At 36.0% G+C, this 6222-nt stretch overlaps 1 non-coding gene across 1 annotated transcript; it reads right to left on the reverse strand.

Moving 5' to 3' along the window:
- Positions 1–1655: 1655 nt before the first annotated feature.
- Trnac-gca lies at positions 1656–1727 on the reverse strand. The gene has a single exon. It is a non-coding gene; the product is annotated as a tRNA-Cys (tRNA).
- Positions 1728–6222: the final 4495 nt, after the last annotated feature.

The raw sequence follows: 6222 nt of genomic DNA on the forward strand, positions 1-6222 counted from the left end.
CCGCACAGGCCACTAAATCACTTTGGCTGTTTTCGCGGGATTAGCATGTAAAACGTGCGCCACATGAAATTGTTTCGTTGGAGAAATAGACTACATAGTGCAAGGTATTAAACATAAGTATATTATTATTATTAGGCTTTTGTGAATAAAAGGGAATTCTGGCATGGGCGTCAGCAGACATTTTTACGGGGGGGGGGCAAAGTAGTGTGAAATTATGAAGTGATTAAAAATCTTGTAAATTCATGTACATAAGCTATAGGATTAAAGAATAAATTATGTTTCTCATTTTCCAGGGGGGGGGGGGAGAGCAAGTTCCCACTTCGGACGCCCGTGAATTCTGGGTATCTCGGTATGAGCTTCAATGGAGGATGTATATCATATTGTATTAATGTGCCAAGTCTTGTGAACGCTCTACAGACACAGGTTAGCAATCACACACTCGTCTTATGTTATATAACCTTGGTATCGAGAAGAACCGTTAGATGAATTGAGTGAAAAATACTGGTATTTATTGATTTATGTGTGGATGAATATTTTTATTTAAGCAAGTTGACCAATAGAGGAGAGGCGCGAGCTTTTTTTTGGGGGGGGGGATTTCCGACGAATTGCCTCTAATATGCTGACGAGGCACATTGGACCTTCCTGTATTCCTTAATTCCCGTTTCTTAGGAATTCTATTTTGATTACGATTCTTTCTGCGTTATGTGTTATTGCTGGATGAACCATAACCAAGTAATATTTAACAACTTTCCAGGTTGAGAGTGCTAAGTTCAAACAAATGGTAACTCAATTAATTCATAGGTGGAGCTATATCCGTACGACTAAAAGATGCTTTTACGTGTCTTAGGTTTCCACACGGGTGGGCCGAGCAAGCCCCACTGACTTAGCATGCTGGTCTGTAAATCTGAGGTATTATGGTTCGTGTCCCGTTGCCTCTCGATCTGCAGCCGAATCCTTTACTACTGAGCTACATCCTGATCTGATAAAATAGTCAGTACATAGGATCACACACACACAAGGTGCAGTGAATTTCAAAAAAATATCCCAAACTCGAACTCTTTCGAATAGTTAAATATTCTTTTTCAGGGTATTTTTTTTTTAAATACGCTAATAATCAGGACATCCAATTAGTCTGTGCGACACAGGTTCCTTTTGCCCATTATCAAGGAAGGTCCACCTTTCTTAGGCGCTTAGGTTTCGTACTTTCGTCTTTAATTGAGTTTCTGAACTTACTGCTAATACCAGGAACAATCAAGAATTATCCTACGAAAACATTAACAATTAATAAGCATCGTCCAATGTAAGTACCATCAATTAACAACTAATGACTTATTAAAATGCTAACATTGAAAAGAAGTATTGCCCTTGCGAAGATACAAAAAAAAAACAAGTTTTGTCATATGAAAATGCTAACAATGAACAAGTATGCTCCAATGAAAATACGAAGAATTAATAAGTTTTATCCTATGAAAATACAAACAATTAACAAATAAATAATTAACCAGAAGAGACAATTAGCAGTGTGTAAGAATGGCGGGAATACAGCATTTTGAAATAGTTATTGAGTTTGTAGCATATTATAAAGAAAGCACAAATAAAGCTATAGTATTTTTTGAGATGAAAAGAAAGTCAATAAGAAAACTATTTCAATCATCAGGGGGCGCCCGGGATTGAACCAGGGACCTCTCGATCTGCAGTCGAATGCTCTACCGCTGAGCTACACCCCCGTCTTTCAAAGTATTTACAGTATATTAATAATTAGGATATCCAATTAGCTTGTGGGACTCGGGTCTTATTTGCCGCGTATCAAGAAAGGTCCACCTTTCCAAGGTGCTCGGGTTACAGGGTTTCGTATTTTTGTCTTTAACTGAGTTTTGAACCAACGTATTTTCCTAACACCGTGAACAATCAAGAATTGTCCCATGAACACACACTAACAATTGACAACTACTGTCCTATGAAAATTCCAACAATTAACACGTTTTGCGCTATGCAAGTGCCAACAATTAAAAAGTACTGTCCTATGAAAATCCCTACAATTAACAGGTTTTGCGCTATGCAAGTGCCAACAATTAAAAGGTAATGTTCTATGAAAATTCCAACAATTAGCAAGTTTTGCGCTATGCAAGTGCCAACAATTAAAAGGTAATGTTCTATGAAAATTCCAACAATTAACAAGTTTTGCGCTATGCAAGTGCTAACAATTAACAGGTTTTGCGCTATGCAAGTGCCAACAATTAAAAAGTAATGTTCTATGAAAATCCCAACAATTAACAAGTTTTGCGCTATGCAAGTGCCAACAATTAAAAAGTAATGTTCTATGAAAATCCCAACAATTAACAAGTTTTGCGCTATGCAAGTGCCAACAATTAAAAAATAATGTTCTATGAAAATACCAACAATTAACACGTATTGTCACAAGAAAATTTAAAAAATAACAAGTATGGTTATACGAAAATACGAGCAATGGACAATCATTCTCCTCTGAACATACGAACAATTAACATGTAAATAATTAAGCAGAAGAGCTAATTAGTAAAAAAAGTCAGGAATATAACATTTTATAATGCTTTTGAGGAGTTTATCACATGTTAGAATGAAAGCTTGAATAAAACGTTGTTGTGATTTTTGTTTTCAAAACGCTACACTGAATAAGAAAAAATATACCACTTATTATGAGGCGCTCGTAATTGAAGCGGGGACCTTTCGATTTACAGTCGAATGTCCTACCACCGAGTTACACTCCTACAGTAGTTTGATACGAGGAGATCTAATTAGCCTGGGGTACATATGTCCAGTTTGACTCTGATCACCAAAGGCTCACCTTTCGAAAGCGCTCGTGTTATAGGGTTTCAGAATTTTGTTTTTATTTCAGTGTTTAAACCTACATGTTTTCCTAACGCAATGAACAATTAACAAGCACTGTCCAACAATTAAGCCGTATTGTCTTATGAAAATATGAACAATTAACAAATCTGTGGAAATACCAACAATTAAAAAGCATTATCTTATGAAAATATGAACAATTAACACGTATTGTCCTATAAAAAAAATCCCAATAATTATGAGCATCTGGCATTTACTACCTTAGCATGGAAACATTACGTATATGGAAACATAAAATAACCAGTTTTTGGCACTGTCGCTACCATCGTAAAAAATTTCTCCTATCCGATTATCACTTAGGAGAGACAAAAATAAATGAGGTGTGGAATTCACACTTGTTTAGTTGTATGAGGTGTGGAATTCACACTTGTTTAGTTGTATTTCCTATCGAAAGTACCTTATCTTTTCTCATTATTATCTATATTAAGCAGTATTTTTTTTTAAAACTATAATACTAATCCCGTATCATTCAAATATTATAACTTCTTATTCTGGTTAACTATTGTTTAGATCTGAGATTTGGTCCGTACCCTTCCTTACGGCCCGGCATGGCCAGGTGGTTAAAGCGCTCGACTCGTAATCTGAGGGTCGTGGGTCCGAATCCTCGTCCCACCAAACATGCCCGCCATTTCAGGCGCAGGGGCGTTATAATGTAACGGTCAATCCCATTATTTGTTGGTAAGAGAGTAGCTCAAGAGTTGGCGGTGGGTGATAACGACTAGCTGCCTTCCCTCTAGTCTTTCATTTCTAAATTAGGGACGGCTAGCGCAGATAGCCCTCGTGTAGCTTTGCGCGAAATTCAACAAACAAACTCTTCCTTACTGTCTTGTGTTGTATTTATCTTTATTTTAGTCTTTTTAGAATATGTGAGCCAGTAAGACTGAAAATGTGCCTTGTTTAAGGATTTTACACAATGTATAGTATAGCGTCCTTAATTCTAAAATGATAGACATGAGGGAAGGCAGCTAGTGAACAGCATCCGGCGTCAACAAGTGAACAGCACCCAATGCCAACAAATGAACAGCACCCAGCGTCAACTCTTGTCACTCTTGTGTGACCGAATATGGGTATTTGACTTTCACTCTCATAACGCGTCCACGACCCCAGAGTGTAAGTTGAGCACATTTATGCGGCAACGGGACGGAAACAAGGAATCCTCGAATCCACAGTCAGGTCCCGCCAGTAACTATGCCACACTCGGCCTTAAATTGATTTACACTTTTTGTATGAGCAAGTGACATGAATCGGTTTTCAGAACAGTCTTGGCAGATGGAGGAAGTGCAGCTGCTGGGATGTCATTTCTAGATATAGGAAGTCGTCCTCCATTGTAAAGGTCAAGGTGTTGTACGTAAAAAACAACAATATAACTGAAACACGTGTGAATGTGAGGTACTTTTGAGTTAGGCAGTTTGTCCTTGAAGTTGTCTACTGTTAGAATTTCGTAAGAGAAGAAAACAAAAATTATAAACAGGATGATATAGATACCTCGTTCAAAGTGTAATTAGGAGTTCATGGGTGAAAGCAGATCAAGGTAAACATGCGTGGAATTTCTCCAATCAACGAGCGTTATTTTTCAGTATCTTATGTATAATTGGTTCGTTTTCTCTTGGAAATGCCTCCATTTTCGAAAAATTTCTTTTCATTTGTCACACATGTGAAGACACACGAATGTGGCTCCGCCCTCGGCGCTGTATAGGCTAAAAGGCAGTGTTTTGAGGGGAGAGGGGGGTGGAGGTACAGAAGGGGGCTAACTCAGCCGAAGTGAGATGAAAAGATAGCGGTCCAGACAGCAGTGTTACCTCATCTAGGTTTAACCAAGTCTGCTGACAAGCTTAATCAGCAGAAGCTGAGATAAGTATATACATATATATACATACACCAATGATATATTTAAAAAAAACAAAACGAATCTTTTCCTTTCTTGTATGACACTTTCTTCGGAAATTTAGTTACAGAACAAAAATGAAACAATTGTTAATCTATCTACAGAAATTTTTTTCACTTTCATTAATTCAGCAAATTATTGCGTTTCTGCAAGAGCGAATTATACGCAATCATAAAGACAAAGGACGGCTTTACGCAGGTAGGCCTTGTGTAGCTATACGCAATATTCTGAAACAAATAGTTTGTGGTACCATTACTTGTATATTTTTCATTATATTTGAATCAGTGCCTTATTTAAATATGTTGTACAATGTCCATTTCTTACTTATTAATACTTTCATATATCTTAACTAAAACAGCCCTTGAAATACTAATAAAATTGTACACGAACTAAGGTTATTTAGACTACGTTTGTACTAAGCACATAAGTACAAAATTTCCAGTGTTTTGCTTTCTTATGTCATTAGTTTTTATGTCACAATGATATTAGGAATTTTGATTGAGCGGTTATAAGAATAATAAAGATTTCTTTTTTCGTGTTACCTCAAGAACTTTACTTTCAACGAACTTATTGGTACTTTATAAAAGAAAATTGTAAAGGAAACCAAAACAAAGTACCTGAGAAATTCACGCTCACTTATTTTGATTGTTTGAAAATGTTCTATTGGAAGAAAAGGAACAAAACGTAAACCATGAGATGACATTTAGTTAGGAAAAAAACTTAATGGAATGTTCAGTCAGGTTTTTAAATCAGCATGAGAAATCAAACCTCAAGAACCTTTAATAAAAAAACCCACAATCACAACAGAAGTATAAAAACTTTACTACATCAATTTCCCAGTCTTCAACAGAGCTAACTTATAATTTTTACCTTAACTTTTCAAAACAAAATATAAAGCTAGTTTATAATTCACTTTATGAGTGATTTTTATCTCAAGTTTTCAGAACATAACATAGAGCTAGGTAATAATACGCTTTATCAAGGATCGTTACTTTAACGTTTTCAAAACGAAATAAACTCTTGCCATTTGGACGGTTAAACAGAACATAATTATTCGAACATATGTTAGACGTCACCTGTGCACTTACCTTTGGTTTAGCGGTAAGTCTCAGGGTTTATAACGCTAAGAATAGGGTTTTGATAGTCGCTGTGGGTAGAGCACATATAACTCATTGTATAGCTTTGTGTTTAACAGCAAACAAACAAACAAACAAACAACAGCGTAAACTTGACAAACAAAATATTTAGTAATTTGCTATTAATTTTTTATCACGGACTCTTATATTTTTTGCACAACAGTGTATGAATTTAGCAAAATAAATTGTTTGAATTCCTTACTTGATATTACAACATACGCTCTCGACGTATTCAGTTTTTGTACGTTTTTCAAACACTGTTCAAAAACAATATTTTTGTGGAACATTTCGCTTCAGGTGAAAGTAACTTGCGAA

This window comes from Limulus polyphemus, unplaced genomic scaffold (assembly GCF_000517525.1).
Source record: "Limulus polyphemus unplaced genomic scaffold, Limulus_polyphemus-2.1.2 Scaffold4846, whole genome shotgun sequence".
In the NCBI taxonomy this organism is placed as follows: Eukaryota; Metazoa; Arthropoda; class Merostomata; order Xiphosura; family Limulidae; genus Limulus; species Limulus polyphemus.